Genomic DNA, 18,008 nt, shown 5'->3' on the forward strand with positions numbered 1-18,008 from the left:
TATGCATATAAAAAAGAGAGTAATAGTAGCGCAGAAGATAAGAGGCAATTTGAAAAACTTCAAGATATGCTATTAGAACATAATATGCAACAAGTAAACCACATTCGAACAAGAAAGGAAAATGTCCTAGATCTAGTATTTGTGGATGAGGTGAATTATGTTAAAGAAATAATAGTGTATAACACGGGAATTTCAGACCACATTGTCATAGAATTAATAGTCCATTCCAAAGCAAGTGATCGCAGACTTAATCAAAGCACAAAACATTGGGAAGGATATGGAAAATATAATTTTTACAGTGAGAATATAAATGGTCAGAAATAAATGAAGAACTGAACAAAGAATGGAAAAATGTATTCGTAAGTGATAATACACAGGTAAATACGGACATACTGTACAAAATACTGGAGAAAATTGTTGAAAAATATGTACCAAAAAAAAAAACAAAAAAAACAATAAACAAAAAACATGCATACCAAGTGACAGAAGGATCTTATTTCAGAAAATTAGAAAATGGAAGAAAAATCTTGCAAAAGAAAAAAAAAATGTGTGGAAAATGATGGAAATAAAATGTAAGATAGACAATGCAGAACAAAAGATTATACAATCGAAAGAAAATGAAAAAAGGGACTTAGAAGAAAGGACTCTTCAAAATATAAAAAAAACCCCAAAGTACTTTACTCCTATGCAAAAAAGTTGAATAAAGGTAGATTAGAAATAGGCCCTCTAAGAATTGAAAGGACGGTTAACGAATGAAAAAAAGGAAATATGCAACATATTAGCAAAAAAATATAAGAGTGAGTTCACGACAAGAATTGCGAATGAGAATAATGAAACAGAAATGAGAGAAGAAAATATTGAATATCTAACGGATATAGATATTAATGAAGCAGATATTGTCAAGGCTATAAACGAAATTAAAAATGGATCGGCAGCCGGACTAGATGGAGTTCCAGCGACTTTGTTAAAAAAAACTGCACACACTAACGCGAAGCCGCTTGCAATACTGCTAAGACAAAGTGTAGATATGAGCGAGATATATGTTAAACGTAAATTAGCTTATATAACCCCTATTTTTCAATAATGGATCAAGACTAGAGGCAAGCAATTATAGACCTGTTAGTCTAACATCACATATTATGAAAGTGTATGAGAGGGTAATAAAAAAGAAAATAATGAACCATTTGGTTAAAAATATTTTGTCTAATATAGGTCAACACGGTTTTGTGCCTGGAAAAAGTACACAAACCCAACTGATAGCACACTATAAAAACATATACAAGAATATGATAAATGAAAAAGACACAGATGTGATCTATCTAGATTTTGCAAAAGCCTTTGACAAGGTAGTCCATAATATATTAGAGAAAAAAAATGAGAAAGCACAATATTGTGGGAAAGATAGGAAAATGGGTAAAAGAATTCTTGCAAAACAGAAAACAGATAGTGGTTGCAAATGACGAGAAATCAGATGAAGCTCAGGTAATATCTAGCGTGCCACAAGGTACGGTATTAGCTGCACTGCTGCTTGTTATTATGATCTCAGACATAGACTGTGATGTTAAAATCTTTGTAGTGAGAAGTTTCGCAGATGACATAAGAATAAGTAGAGAAATTACTTGTGATGAAGATAGGAACTCACTACAAAGAGATCTAAACAAAATATATGAATGGGGAGAGATAAATAGGATGGTATTTAACTCCGATAAATTCAAATCAATAAATTATGGAAACAGAGAATGAATGGTATAAGCATACAAGGAACCTAATAACGAGACAATCACAAACAAGGAAGCAATTAAAGACCTTGGTGTAATGTTAAATAGGAATATGCTATACAACGACCAAATAGCAACACTGTTGGCTAAATGTAAAGCAAAAATGGAATGTTATTCAGACACTTTAAAACAAGAAAAGCTGAACACATGATTATGCTTTACAAAACTTATGTACGTAGTACACTCGAGTACTGCAATGTGATATGGTACCCACACTACAAAAGGATATTGCACAAATAGAGAGTGCACAAAGGTCCTATACTGCTAGAATAGAAGAAGTTAAGGACTTTGACTACTGAGAAAGACTGCAATTTTTAAAACTATACAGTCTAGAAGGGAGAAGAAAACGCTACATGATAATACAAGCATGGAAGCAAATAGAAGGAATTACTGAAAACCTCATGGAGCTAAAACTATCAGAAAGAGCAATCCGAGGTAGATTAATAGTGCCAAAAAATATACCAGGAAAACTAAGGAAGGCGCACAGGACATTAATCCACTACGCATCAGCATCGATAATGCAGCGACTATTTAATGCGCTGCCAGCTCATCTAAGAAACATCAGGAGTGAGCATAGATGTGTTTAAGAATAAGCTCGATAAATACCTAAGATGAACCCAGACCATCTAAGACTGGAAGATGCAAAATACACCGAAAGATGCATTAGCAACTCTCTGGTGGATATACGAGGTGCCTCACACTGAGGGACCTGGGGGAACCCAAACATAGAATAAGGTAAGGTAAGGCTCTCTCTCTCTCTCTCTCTCTCTCTCTCTCTCTCTCTCTCTCTCTCTCCAAAACACCCATCTTTCTCTTTGTCTATCCCTTATTCTCTTTCAAACAGCTGCCTCTCTCTCTCTCTCTCTCTCTCTCTCTCTCTCTCTCTCTCTCTCTCTCTCTCCAAAATAGCAACTTTCAATCTCTCACTCCAAAGTAGAAATTTTTTCTCTCTCTCTCTCTCTCTCTCTCTCTCTCTCTCTCTCTCTCTCTCTCTCTCTCTCTCTCTCTCCAAAATAGCAACTCATTCAATTTCTCTCTCCAAAGTAAAAAGTTTCTCTCTCTCTCTCTCTCTCTCTCTCTCTCTCTCCTCTCTCTCTCTCTCTCTCTCCAAAACACCCATCTTTCTCTTTGTTCATCCTTTATTCTCTACTAAATAGCTCTCTCTCTCTCTCTCCTCTCTCTCTCTCTCTCTCTCTCTCTCTCTCTCTCTCTCTCTCTCTCTCTCTCTCCAAAATAGCAACTCATTCAATTTCTCTCTCCAAAGTAAAAAGTTCTCTCTCTCTCTCTCTCTCTCTCTCTCTCTCTCTCTCTCTCTCTCTAAAATAGCAACTTTCTCAATCTCTCACTTCAAAGTAAAAAGTTTCTTCTCTCTCTCTCTCTCTCTCTCTCTCTCTCTCTCTCTCTCTCTCTCTCTCTCCCTCTCTCTCCTCCAAAAATAGCAACTAACTCAATTTCTCACTCCAAATTCCGGATGCCAGAAAACCTCAAATCTCTCTCTCTCTCTCTCTCTCTCTCTCTCTCTCTCTCTCTCTCTCTCTCTCCAAAACACCCATCTTTCTCTTTGTTCATCCTTTATTCTCTACTAAATAGCTCTCTCTCTCTCTCTCTCTCTCTCTCTCTCTCTCTCTCTCTCTCTCTCTCTCTCCAGCAAGTTCAAAAAGGGTGTCGGAAAACGTAATCAAAACAGCTGGGGGTCTGGGAGACGCCTTAAGCTGACGCACCCATGGTAGTAGGGTGGCCAGGGCACCAGCCACCCGTTGAGATACTACCACTATAAAGTTATTGGATCCTTTGATTGGTCAGACAGTAACACATTGGATCCCTATCTTTGGTTACGGCTCATTTTTTCTTTACTTACACTACACCGAATAGTCTGGCCTATTCTTTACAAATTATCGTCTTCCCTCATACACCTAACAACACTGAAATTACCAAACACTTTTACAATTAACGGCCTAATTACTGTACTGTAATTGTTAAGTGGCTACTTTCCTGTTGGTAAGGGTAGAAGAGATTTGTTCTCTAATCTTGGGTACTACTATAGCCTCTGCACCATGGTCTTCCACTGTCTTGGGTTAGAGTTCTCTTGCTCAAGGGTGCACTTAGGCACACAATTCTATCTTATATTTTTTTTTCATAATTTTTTATTTTCTATTCTTTTAAATTTTTTTCTTCCTCTTGTTTATTTGAATTAGTGTACTGGAAAGGCTTAATAAAAAGGCCACGGATGCCTGATGGTTTATCAAGAGGTTGTCTTTTCCTTACCTGAATCTTTTACTTTTCAAAACAATCCTTACTGTCTTGCATGGTGCATCGGCTCCTCCATGTTGACCAGTTTTTCCGACTTTTTTCTATAGTCTATGGTTTGATCTCTCACTTTATTTATATATCTGTATTCATTGTTCTTGATATCATTCTTGTCAATTTGGTTTTTAAGTATGATTTATCTCTTTTTATTACCATTAATTCTTATGCTCTCTGGAGACACTGAGCAAAATCCGGGACCAGTTCGTCCTAGATTACGTCAATGTCGCTTACTCTATTGTAATATTCGTGGTCTTCATGCAAATATTCAAGACCTTCCACTTGCGTTTAGACAGTATGATATTCTTTTGTGCTCAGAAACTTTGGTTTCTAATATGAGGCTCTCATCTGAGCTCCTTATAACTGGTTTTAAGAAGCCAATAATATAGAAACGTGATGCCATCCCTAGGGCCAGGGGAATGGCGGTGTATATTAGAGTTGATTACCCTGCTTCTCATAAGTCCTGCTATGAATGTGGATGCCATGAGACTCAGGTAATAAAAGTTTGTTGCAGGTATAACAACTTCTATTTGTGTTTAATCTACCGGAATCCTGACGGGGACAATTCTATCTTCGATTGTCTTCTTACCATTATGGCTAAGATACAAGATGATAGAAAGGCCTCTTTTGTCTTTGTTGGTGATTTTAATGCTCACCATAAGGAGTTGTTAAATTCTATTTCTCCTATAGCCATGGCTTAATAGCCATGGCTTAAGAGCTTTAGACTTTGCCTCTGAATCAGGCTGTGAGCAAATCATAAGTGAAGCTACTCACAAGTCTTGTAACTGCTTGGGTCTTGTATACACCGACTCCCCTAGCGTTATATAACAAGTAAGGTTGGTTCTCCAGTTGGGACATCTGATCATGCCTTGATTCCATTAGTAGTGAAGACTGAGCAGCCTGCCCCTGATGTATTTTACTCATGTAAGATTTATTGAAATCTCAAGCAGACTGGAATAGGATTTTGCATGATATTTTGGGCTTGAATTGGTCATAATTGTATATTTGTGTTGATCCTGTAGTATCTTTGAATGAGAATCTAGTCAACATAATTGATAGGCGTATCCCTTCTCATGTACTAAGGTACCGAGTGAAGGACAAACCAATGTTCAATGATGATTGTAGACGTGCTTATTTGGAGAAGCAGGAGGCATATCTTTGGAAGGGTAACAGATCAGATTTGACCTGGAATAACTATACTCAGCTCAGAGCTTTTGCTCAGAGAGTTAATGCTTCAACTGAAAAAGAATGCAATTTAGCCATAAAAGAAACCCTTTCTGGTACAACCCAGGAGCATATGTGGTGGACTACCCTTAAATCTGCGCTCTTTGGTGTAGATGCAACAGTTCCTCCTTTACTTAAACCAGATGGCTCTCTCATTTAGTGTCCAAAGGAAAAGGCAACCCTTTAGGCAAATGTGTTTGACATCAAGCATAATAATGAGAAACTTGAACTTCCTCATTCCTGTTTTCCTGAGGCTAAACTAACTAGTTTAGCTTTTCAATCTTGTTAATTAAAGTTCTCTTGATGGACCTTGATGCTTATGGAAGTGTAGACCCAAATGGTATTTTTCCTATGTTTTTTTTTTTTATAAAGCCTGCAGATTTCTTAGCTCCAAAGTTATCTGTTATTTTGTGCAAGTTAGCAAGAAGAGAAGATTTTAGCACTTGTTGGAGAATTGGTAATGTTACTCCACTATGTAATATAAATGTGTTTGTGGTAGCTCAAGTCCAACTGATATACCGCCATATTTCCATAACTCCCATATTATCTAAAGTTTTTGAACGTCTTTTGACAAAATATCTTAATAGGTTTGGTGAAGGTAATCATCTGTTCCCTAGTTTGTTATTTGGTCTTTGTAAAGGCCTTGGAGCATGTGATGCCCTTCTTACAATCTCCAATGCTGTGCAGGAAGTTTGTATGATTGGTCTTAATTTTAGTACTGCCTTTGACCATGGGAGTGGATGGGTCATTTCTTAGTATCATTATTGAATTTTTAAGTAATAGATCTCAAGGAGTTGCTGTTGATGGGCACCATAGTGAGTATAGGAATGTGATATCTGATGTTCCTCATGTTAGTGTTCTTGGCCCATTACTTTTCCTACTATATACACATGACATGTGGTTTGGTCTAGGAAACAAGCTTGTTGGATATGCAGATGATGTTACTCTCTTTGTATCAATTCTATCTCCTGAATGTAGATCTGGGATTACTGAATCCTCTAATAGAGATTTAGCTAAATTTAGTGCATGGTGCAAATTATGGGGTATGAAGTTGAATCCTAACAAATCTCAAAGTATGATTGTACAGTAAGTAGGTCAAGGACAGTGGCTACTCAACATCCGGATCTCAGTATTGATAATGTTTCTTCAACTTTGTATGAATCTTTTAGAATTTTAGGTGTGATTCTCGACAGAAAATTTATTTTTGAGAAACACATTAGGTCTGTGTCTTCTTCACTTGCACAAAAATTGGCTTATTAAGAAAGTCTTTCAAGATTTTTGGTGATCAATCTATTCTGAAAAGGTGTTTTAATTCTTTCATTTTAAGTTGTTTCGAGTATTGTCCTCCTGTCTGGTCTTCAGCTGCTGATTCTCATCTTACTTTGTTGGATAGGACTTATGGTCAATTAAATTTTTTATTCCTGATCTATCTATTAATCTCTGGCACCGTCGTTCAATTAGTTCATTATGCATGTTTCATAAGATTTTTCATAATTCTGACTATCCTTTACATTCAGATCTTCCCGGACAGTTCCATCCTGTTCGTAATACTGGGTATGCAGTTAAATCTAATAGTCAGGCCTTCCCCATCATGAGGCTCAATACTACACAGTACTCCAGAAGTTTTATTCCAGCTATGACCAAGTTGTGGAATGATCTTCCTAATCGGGTCGTTGAATCAGCAGAACTTCAAAAGTTCAAACTCGCAGCAAATGTTTTTATGTTGAACAGGCTTACATAAGTCCTTTTATAGTTCATATATGAAATATTTGTTTTAATATTGTTAATGTTTTTGAAATATTATATTTTAATTTTCATTGATTATTATATCGTTTATTTATTTCCTTATTTCCTTTCCTGACTGGGCTATTTTTCCATGTTGGAGCCCTTGGGCTTATAGCATCTTGCTTTTCCAACTAGGGTTGTAGCTTAGCTAGTAATGATAATAATAATAATAATAATAATAATAATAATAATAATAATAATAATAATAATAATAATAATAATAATAATAATAATAATAATAATAGTAATAATAATAAGATATTTTATAGATATTTTTCATGTATCTAAAAGCATTCTCTCCTTACAATTTCATTTATAAAATGAAAACGCATTGTGCAATAACAACAGTCCAATAAAATATATAAAATATTTCAGCAGCAATCTCTAAAATTACTTTTTCATGACCATACATTCCCGGGAAATCTTATCAACTGACTACCTCTGAATTATATCTGTAGTTATAGGAGTGCCTGATCGTTCCGTTCAACTATCAACCAACAGCAATTATCGACTCTTCGAATTATAGTTTGTCTCTCCACCTCTTTCAACTTGATTCATATCAGAAATGCAATCCATTTCCAGCTCATTTAATATATAATGATTTTTTACCAGTTTGGTGTGTGTGTGTGTAAGAGAGAGAGAGAGAGAGAGAGAGAGAGAGAGAGAGAGAGAGAGAGAGAGAGAGAGAGAGAGAGAGAAGGATGATTTCAGTCTTCCACATCTTTTTTACTTTATTCATCTTGTAGCAACTAATAGACGGAATTTGATTATTGTTTTAGTTTTATCAAAATTTGAAGGTTTTTGTAAATTCCAAGATTTATATCATGAAACCTTTCTAATTTCTTCATATTATATGAAGAAAAGGTTGGATTTTATTTCTTTGAAAATCTTCCTTTTTTCCATATTTATCCTACCTACTGTACTATTTATTTTATAGTAAAAAAAGTTACCTCGCAAACTAAAACTGCCTTGTTTGCAGCATACTGTATATTACATTAAGAACCGGTAAACTTATTGAACAATTATAGCATTATGGTGTTTTCATGCCACTTAGATTTGTTAATCATGTCACAGTTCAATATTACAAATGATATTGAACAAAATTCGTAGAAACTAAATTACATTGTAATCCCATTTCAATCACCACTTTCAATAAATAGCTTTGCCTCAGATACTGAACAGAACAAAAGTTAATGAATTGATCTTACTCCCTCGAAAATGTTATTTCCAGTTAACAAGTGTTCCAACGTATGGTTTAATCTCCTTAAAAAGATTATGAAATAAATTCAGCAATGCAAACAACAGCACTTAATTTACGAACAGGAATATGCACACCGACCGAATGATACTGAGATTTACATCTGACGTTGATATTATACACTAAGGGAGAGAGAAGGGGCGGGTGAAATCTACTTCAATATTATCATTTGTCTAGACATAATATATATATATATATATATATATATATATATATATATATATATATATACATATATATATATATATATATATATATATATATATATATATATATACATATATATATATATATATATATATATATATATATATATATATATATATATATATATATATATATATATATATATATATATGTTAATATGATCCGATCTGGCTCGTATTGTTCAATCAATTTAAGAAAACACGAATGGAGGAGGATATCATGCACAAATAATAACCTAGGGGATCGTTTTACACATATATTTTCTTAAGTTTACAAGGGCGCCCTTAATTATGATTACGTTATGTTCTAAGGAAAAGCCCTCAGAAAAATGGTCTCGGTCCGGCACACATGTTGGCACCTTCCTTTTCTTAGCTACACACTCTATTAGCTTCCAAATAAGATTGCACAGACTAACCGTTATTCTTTGTCACAAAGAGAAAAAAACCGTTGGCACTTAAGCAGGTCGGTCACGGCCGCCAAGATTACGATCAGTTCATCACTCCCCATTCAATGTTTACGTCTCGAAAAATTCACATTTATTTCTTTTCCTGATTTTTATAAATATTTCTTTTTTTTCCCTCTCACTTAAAAATAAATTTCCTTTTACCAATTATTTTTTCTCTTTTCACTGCCATTTGAGTACCATCTTCGTCGGGTGCATGCAAAAATTAAAATTAAGATTATAGTGCCGATTGGCGTGTTACAATTGCAAGTTACACAAAGCTTAAACTCACTCCCAAAATAGGTCATACAAAAACACAAAATTCAGGTTTACATAAATCATGACAAAAATTTGGAAAAAAAAATTAGAACGTAATCAAATGTTTTACCAATAGTTACGTCAGTGCATTCAAATTTTCATATCAACAGCCAAAATAGTACATACACAAAACAAGGAAATATGATATAAAATACAAAAATAAAAAGTATGATTTACAGTCCCATCACTCGTTTGACACATTTGAAACCACAAAAGTAATATTTCTAACACAAATCTGTGGCACTACAATAAAGAGCAAATTTAAACAGAGAATAGTAAAAAACTTCTCAATAACTGATCAATATTGTTGCTACTACGAAAGCCCAAAATAAAGGATTAGTGATGATGTCCAATTTTTAACCCATGATTACCAATTACCTGCCACAACACCAGAATCCTCACAAAAGACAAATGAATTTTTTTTTTTTTAAACAGCATAACATTGAAAAACATAAAAAAATATTGGTAATAGCAAAGTTAGTATCAACATAAAGTAATGAAATTTGAATGAATCAATATAAACAGGAATGTAACAGAAAATATTTCAATATAATAAATTGATATACCTGCTTTCACAGACTTTATGTAGCAGGACCTCGATAGAGGGCAAGGAATATTCGTTATCCTTGGTTACAGCATCTATCCTCCTATAATTTACACAAATTCGGAGAGAACCATCCTTCGTACGAACCATTACAATTGGAGAGGACCGGGGGGACTCGCTTTCTTGAATCGTACCTTGCTCTTTATATTTATCAATATCTCTTTCAATTGCTTCTATATGACAGACAGCAGTCCTTTAAGGTTTGGAATGAATTAGGGGGTGACCCCCAGTCTCGATATCAAATGGAAACATAGTAATTCTACCTGGTGGTTCATCTCCAACTGCAATTACGTCCACAAAATCCCTTACAATATTTCCCACTCTTTTGTGATAATTAATTGTGGTCTATCTTACAGCTATTTGACGGAGCTTTCTCAACCTGTCCCCACAGGGACCTTGACCATGAAAAGACAAGGCTGCCGGTGTCTGTTCAGCTATCACAAGCCAACATAACTGAAGGTCGCAGACATACTCAGTGCCCAAGTGGAACCTCTGGGTACTTATATTTATAAAGGGAATTTTGACCTTTCCTTGGGTGATGGTGGTGACTCCTGAGGACATAAAATCTTGCCACTTTTGATGTGGTTTAACATAGACTAGGTCACCTTCACGCATTTCCTGTATGGGTGCCAAGGATAAGGTGTAGAGGGTGGAGGCGGGAAATGATTCACCTGTTTATGTTATGTTTATGTTTGACCTACAATCTATAAACGGCTGACCTACATGCTACCGTCAGCAGGCCGTCAAACCTACCAAATCTAAACAGGATAAGGTGTAGAGGGTGGAGGCGGGAAATGATTCACCTGTCTTCGGGCCAGCAGGAACCGCCCCCGCTATCCCCTTAGCAGCAAGGCAGCCCTAACTCGAGGTTGTGTTTCCCTCATAATGGGTATCTCTGTCTCTTCCCCTGGTGCCACCTTCCACCTCACTTCTAACCACTCCCGATCGGGCCTCCATATGGTCACTTGCTTCTCTTTGATGAAATCAATCACGAGGATAATGGGAATATACCCCATATTCAAGGTCTTGATGAGATAGAAGGCATGGGTCACTTTTTGACCCTGAGGGATGAACCGTTGTCTGATTATATGTCTGGTCCTCAATTTGTGACCACCAGACGTGTTCAACACCAGGCATTGTCCACACAATCCCACCTCTATTCCAAGAATGGGAACAGCATTCCTACTCTCATGTGCGGGAGTGGCAGTGAGAGGCGGCTGCTCTACCCACCTCAGGCACTCTCTAGGAAGGTGCACTCACTGACAAGGAGGTATCCTTTACTGCTGGCTGGGGAACTGACTGGCTTCCCCCGACTCTAGGTTAGGGAGTGCTGGTTGACTCCTTGGTACTTCTGTCCCCGGTCCTGGCAGGTCTGACGTATGGCCTGAGGGACCCTTGGTCCCCTTGTCACGTCGTCATCCCCTTCCTCTCATTAATGCTGAGGGGACGTGGTTTCTTGTGTCGACGTCGTTTTTTGCATAGCTGTTTAGTATATGGTCAGTGGTATGGCTTCCAAAACACTACCGCTGATCTTCAGAAGGGCATAGAGCCCGTACGTGCGCCCTCCTACCACATTTCCAATAATACCCGGCTGTCTAGTTCAAACCTTGCTGGCTTCTCCTTTTTCGAGGTTCGGCACCGTGGAAGCCACCTCTCCAGGAGGTGGCAGGGACAGGCTGGGTATGGGGCTGCCTTGACATTTGGGCCATTGCTATGATGGGGGGTGGGAGAGCGTTCACCCTGCCTGTCCAAATCATCTATGTTGGAGCATCATCTGCCGGGTAGGGATGGCCGCTTCCTAGGGTTACCCAGACCCGAGCAGGATTACGGCTACGGTTTCGGGGAGAGCCCTCATTAACCTTCTTTGGCAGAACACATCTTTATCCTCGGATGTCTTCTCTGCTTTGGGTGCCAGGCTATCGAAATCTCTAGTCATACGGATGACGTATTCGGCAATGCTCTCTCCAACCCGTAAGTCCAAGTTGTAAGTCACCCACAATCCTCGTTTTTCTTCTTTAGGGAGACCGTAGCATTTCAGGAGTCCGTTCTGGAATGACTCCCAATTCGGGATGTCATAATCTAACTCTCCTAACAGGGAAGCCGCGGCTTCGGTCATCTTTTGTGTGGTTTGGGCACTCCGCTGGGCATCAGATCAACCAGGGGTGGTTTTTCGATTCTAGTCAAGAAGGCTTCGATTGACAAGAATCCCTCTACGGACCGTATATTATCAAATTCAGGAACAGGTCTTAGTAAAATCGGGAGTTTAATTACCACTTCCGCTGTTTTGGTCATATCTGTCACAGGGGTGTCCATGACACTTCCCGACCGGGTTGCGATCATAATGTCACTTCCACTGTTCTGAATTTTCTGTACGTCTCTACGTAATTCTGCCAGTTCACGCCTGATTTCTTGGAGGAATGATGGTGTGTCCGTTTCAAAATTCTGTTCACCATGTACCGTGTCTACAATAGCTGCAGGTTTCGTTTCACCCCTCTCTCCATCACTGCCACTCGATGTCGAACTTCTTGTGTTAACCATCATTATTATCATCTTATGTTTTCGCTTTTTAAATAATCAGACGTCGGCTAAAATAACTTAGTAAACGGATTTTGAGCGAAGCGAAAAATCTATTTTTGGGTGAGATAGCCATGGCGTCCTGATGGAAGGTTCCTTTTTGGTAGCTTCCTTGGGTAAATAACTACTAAGATATTCCCAGAGAATTTAACCACAGGTTATCACAGAATTCTAACTTCTGGAGCGAGTATCCTAAAGGTTTCCCATTTAAGACATCGTATATCAACAGGGGACGCATGTATTAACGCGCCACATAGCTATCTACACCCCGAACAGAGTTAATGCTTCGGTGTGTAAGGGCTGAGAATAGCTGGGAGCCGTTCCATAGCTAATCTCATCCGTGGCTACTTCTGGTACTCGAGACGTAAACAAACGGGCGCCATTGCTTAAATGACGTCACGACCGTCTTCATCCTGAAGCCAGTTGCTTGCCGATCACCATGATACAGCAGAGCAGGGTGGGACCTAAAAACTGGACGAAGTAGCAGGGAGGGTCCATCAGGACGCCATGGCTATCTCACCCAAAAATAGATTTTTCGCTTCGCTCAAAATCCGTTTTTTGGGCTCAAGCCATGGCGTCCTGATGGAAGAATACCAGAGAATCAATGTATCGTGGTAGATTTTTCCCTATTAGTAAGTGCCAAGGGCTTTGACAAAATAGCATAGTAATCTTAGTGAAGAACCGTAGGGAAGAATCTTCCTGCCCCCCTTGGCAGTGAAGTTCCCACGGGCCATGCCGACGTCAAAGTGGTATTGAAGGGCTATTCACCCTGATAGAAGAACTTGAAGAACTTGGAGATGAAGCTGAATGTTTGGCATTCGTATAGGAACATTCTGAAAAGCAGACCGGTGGTGGTTGGACACTGTGTGCTGAGAAGGTTGGTTTCATCTCCAGGGTATGAAGAGTAAGTATTCGTATTGGAACATTACATAGTCAGAGTGAATATAAATTAAGGGTTAGTATCTTAATTTCTCCATGAACCATAAGGAAAAGGGGATAATAAAACTATGACAGGCATGTATTTCATAGTAAGTAGGAGCTGATTGAGACGCACAGGTAATAAAATAGAAATTTTATTTCACAAATGCAGAAATTAAATGAATTGCAGCAATAAGTAAAGTTCATTTACAGTAATTATAATGTACATAGTAATAAAGACTTGCTCTTGAATCTGAAAAGGAATTTCAAATTTATTAGTAGGCACTCGTTCTCGAGGAACGTTAGTCTTTGATTAAAACACATCATGCTCAGGGCATGCGGCACTTGTGTGACAACTATGACATTTCACCTGAGATAAGAACAGTTATAAAAGCACTAAGTGTTTTCGACATCACTATGTATCGCTCGAGGGTCAACATAGGCACCCGAAGAGTTAGAGTCCCAAGTAACTCACTGTTCTATGCAGAGTTAGGTGCAGGTTTCATAACACTACCTGCGGCTACCACAAAATGTTTGACTTCGTGCACTTGTTTCGCATAATGTTTAAAGAAAACGCGCGAGGACTTCCAGCCTGTGAAGCTTTTAAGGCTTTCAAAGTCCATACTCTGAAAGAAATTCAGAGATGATGCAACTTTCCTAGGATCATGACCGGCGGGTGTACTGTCAGGATCCGCTCTGCGAATGAAGTAGGTGATTTTCGCTCTTAATTGTTTCAGTGACAGGTCGCTGCCCGATGTTTCTCCTTTGAAGAGTTGGCCTCCACCAAAGTTCGAAGTTCTGCGAAGATAGACCTTGAGGCTCTCTACTGGGCATAAAGAGACATCTTCCTTCAGGGGGCATATTCTCCAGGGGCCCGATCTTTTGGTGGGTAATTCATTTTTGGCGAGAAACGTCGGATCAGGGGAGAGGGTAATGTCTCCTGTATCAGTAAACAGGATGTGACCCTCTTCTCTTGATAATGCCACTATTTCGCTGACTCGGGCTCCTGAAGCAAGAGCAAAGAGAAATATAACTTTCTGAGTCAGATCCTTGAGAGGGCATGAATCATTATCCAAGTTGGAGGCGAAATGGAGCACCTTGTCTAATGACCAGGAGATCGGTTTCGGTGGGGGTGCTGAGCGTAGACGAGCACATGCTTTCGGTAGTTTATTGAAGATGTCGCTGGACAGATCAATTTGGAAGGCATACAGAATTGGTCTGGTCAAGGCCGATTTGCAGGTTGAAATCGTATTGGCTGCTAATCCTTGTCCATGAAGGTGAATGAAGAAGGACATGCAGAAATCAATTGTGATTTCTTTAGGATCTTTTGTCTTGACGAAAGAGACCCATTTTCTCCAGGATGATTCGTATTGCCGTCTTGTGGATTCGGTCTTGTATTCCTCGAGGAAGTCTAGACTTTTCTTCGAGATCCCAAACCTCTTCTTTGCGGCTAGGGAGAGAAAATCATGAGATGAAGGTCCTTGATTTTCGATGATGAAGCGAAGACAGTCGACTTCTGTACTTGTTGGGAGAGAACTGGGTCCGGGAGAGGGATCAGCTTGGGCTGCAGCTCCAGGACCAGGGGGTACCAGTTGCTCCGGGGCCACTTGGGAGCCACTAGGGCCGCTGTCCCTTTGAAGGTTCTCAGTTTGGAGAGGACTTTCAGCAGAAGGTTGGTGGGAGGGAACAGGTAGATCTTGGACCATCTGTTCCAGTCCAGTGACATGGCATCCACTGCTTCTGCCTTGGGGTCCTTGTACGGGGCCACATACCGAGGAAGTTGATTGTTGTCGCTCGTTGCGAAGAGATCTATCTGAAGTTCTGGGACTTGATGAGAGATGAAGGAGAATGATCTTGCGTCTAGAGACCATTCCGACTCTATCGGGTTTGTTCGAGATAGAGCATCCGCTGTCACGTTGCGGAATCCTTGTAGGTGAACTGCAGACAGGTGCCACTTCTTCTTCTCTGCCAGACGGAAGATTGGGAGAAGCACCTGATTTATCTGGGGCGATCTTGAGCCTTGGCGATTGAGACATCGAACTACCACCGAGTTGTCTAGGGTTAGACGAATGTGGATCGAGGGAGGCGGGGATAGTTTCTTCAGAGTTAGAAGGACCGCCATGGCCTCCAAGATGTTGATGTGGAACGTCTTGAACAGGGGAGACCAGGTGCCTTGAGCCTGTTTTTGGTGGGAGTGACCTCCCCAACCCTCAAGCGAAGCGTCCGTGTGGATGTTGAGTGATGGAGGTGGGTGTTGAAGAGGAATGGACCTTTTCAGGGCCTTTGCTTCCGACCACGGCTTGAGGAGAAGTCGAAGTCTGTTTGGGAGCCGTCTCTTGAGGTCTCTTCGAGCGATGGATGCAGAACGTCTCCAGACTCCCGCGGCATCCTTTAGCTGTGCACGAAGCACTGGGTTTGTTACTGAGGCGAACTGTAGAGAGCCTAGAACTCGTTCCTGCTGGCGTCTTGAAATCCGTTTGGATTTCAGTAGTCGCTTGACAGACCCTGCTATTTCCTTCCTTTTCTTCTGGGGGATGGAAAGGCGGTGTGACTGAAGGTTCCATTGGATTCCTAACCACTGGAACTTCTGAGCTGGAGAGAGGCGAGATTTCTTCTCGTTTATCTTGAATCCCAGGTGTTCTAGGTACTGGGTGACTTTGTTGCAGGATTTTACACAATCCTCGGGCGATGGAGCCCAAACTAGCCAGTCGTCGAGGTAGGCCATCACCTGGACGTTTCGGAGGCGGAGCTGTTGTACTATGGCGTCCGCCAGCTTTGTGAAGATCCGAGGGGCCACATTGAGGCCGAAGGGCATGGCCCTGAAGGCGTAGCTTTTCCTTTGGAGTCGAAATCCTAGGTAGGAGGAAGCGTGATGGTTCATTGGAACGTGCCAGTAGGCATCCGCCAGGTCTATTGAGACCGTGTAGGAACCTCGAGGCAGAAGGGTCCTTATTTGTTGAAGAGTCAGCATCTTGAACTTGTCGTTCGCTATGAACTTGTTGAGGGGGGATAAGTCCAGAATGACTCTGAGTTTGTCGGAGTCTTTCTTGGGGACACAAAACAGTCTTCCTTGGAACCTGGTGGACTTTACCTTCCTTATCACCTTCTTGTTCAAGATATCTAGGACATATTCTTCCAGAAGGGGGGTTGATTGTTGGAAGAACTGCTGGAATGTTGGGGGTGGTTGAGTCCAACTCCAGCCTAGACCCTTCTTGACGATGCTGTGTGCCCAGGGATCGAAGGTCCAACGATCCTGGAATTGGCGGAGTCTTCCTCCCACCGGAAGCACTTCATTGCTTCTGGTGTCCCGAGGGCTTGCTGCCTCGGCCGCTAGCTCCCTTTCCTCCTCTGCCTCTGGAGGGACGGCGAGACGCGTCTCTGCCTGCACCTCTGTTTGAGCCTCTACCTTTGGGACGAAAGGTAGTCGTCTGTTGCTCGAAAGCAGGGGTGAAGACCGGTGACTGTGACAACACCGGTTGGGTGACCAGTTGAAAGGTCTGATGTGGCTGAGCTGCCACTTGGGAGGTAGCGGGTCCCGGAAACTAAACGTCTTGGTTGACGTTGCTGGGGTTTCTGTTTCGAAGATTTCCTCTTAGGTTGAGGTCCGTCGTCCTGAGAGGATTTTCTCTTCTTTGACATGCCCCACTTGTGGAGAAGGTTCCTATTCTCTGTGGCGGCTTTGTCGGTGATCTCCTTCACAAGGTCAGAAGGAAAGAGGTGTTTGCCCCTGATGTTGGAGGAAATCAGCCTCCGGGGTTCGTGTTTCACAGTGGCACCTGCGAACACGAATTCACGACAGGCTCTCCGAGCCTTCATGAAGTGGTACATGTCCTTCACCAGGGTTGCCATGTGGGATTTGGCAAGTACCATGTAGTGGTCTGGTACTCTGGTGTCACAGGCCATAATGTCAAGTTGGACCTGGTGGGACATGGATGCTGCGAGCCTCTCCTTCGTATCTTGTTCCCGACGAAGGAGGTGATCGTTAAGTTTCGGGAGGTCTTCATTAAACTGACGTCCGGCGACGTCAGAATCTAGCTTTCCCACGACGAAAGTATGCTGGATGTCCTTCCAGTGTCGAGCGTCAGGGGGAGTAACTATGGAGAAGGGTCTGCACTCCTCCAGTGCAGGGCAGGCTTTCCCTTCTTCCACAGCTTTAAGGCACGCAGCGAAGGCCTTTTCCATGAATGGAAGTACCGCATTTTCAGGTGCGACGTAGGTAGGGTGCTTCTTGCTCAGGGCCGGAAGCTTAGAGCAGGTAAAACCCCTACTCTTGAACGTGTTGGCTAGCATAGCCTGGGCCTTCGCGAGATCGAACACTATCTCTTCTTTCGGTTCGGTCTCTTCTTTAGAGGCAGGTTCAGAGCGAAGTCGGACGTAACAGTCCGGGTAGGCCTCAAAATTTGGGAAGAATTCCACATCTTCCAGGGGGACCGAGCCGATCTTGTCGCTGACAAAGATTCTGCCGGTCGCTATCACCATATGCTCAGCATACCTCCATGGGTTGGCATGAGAGCAAGCGGGGAGATCCTTAACCGAGATCTTCTTCGGTTCTTTGGATCCTATCATGGACCTGATGAACTCCTGATTCTCCTTTAA

The sequence above is a fragment of the Palaemon carinicauda genome, chromosome 2, assembly GCF_036898095.1.
Source record: "Palaemon carinicauda isolate YSFRI2023 chromosome 2, ASM3689809v2, whole genome shotgun sequence".
Classification (NCBI taxonomy): domain Eukaryota; kingdom Metazoa; phylum Arthropoda; class Malacostraca; order Decapoda; family Palaemonidae; genus Palaemon; species Palaemon carinicauda.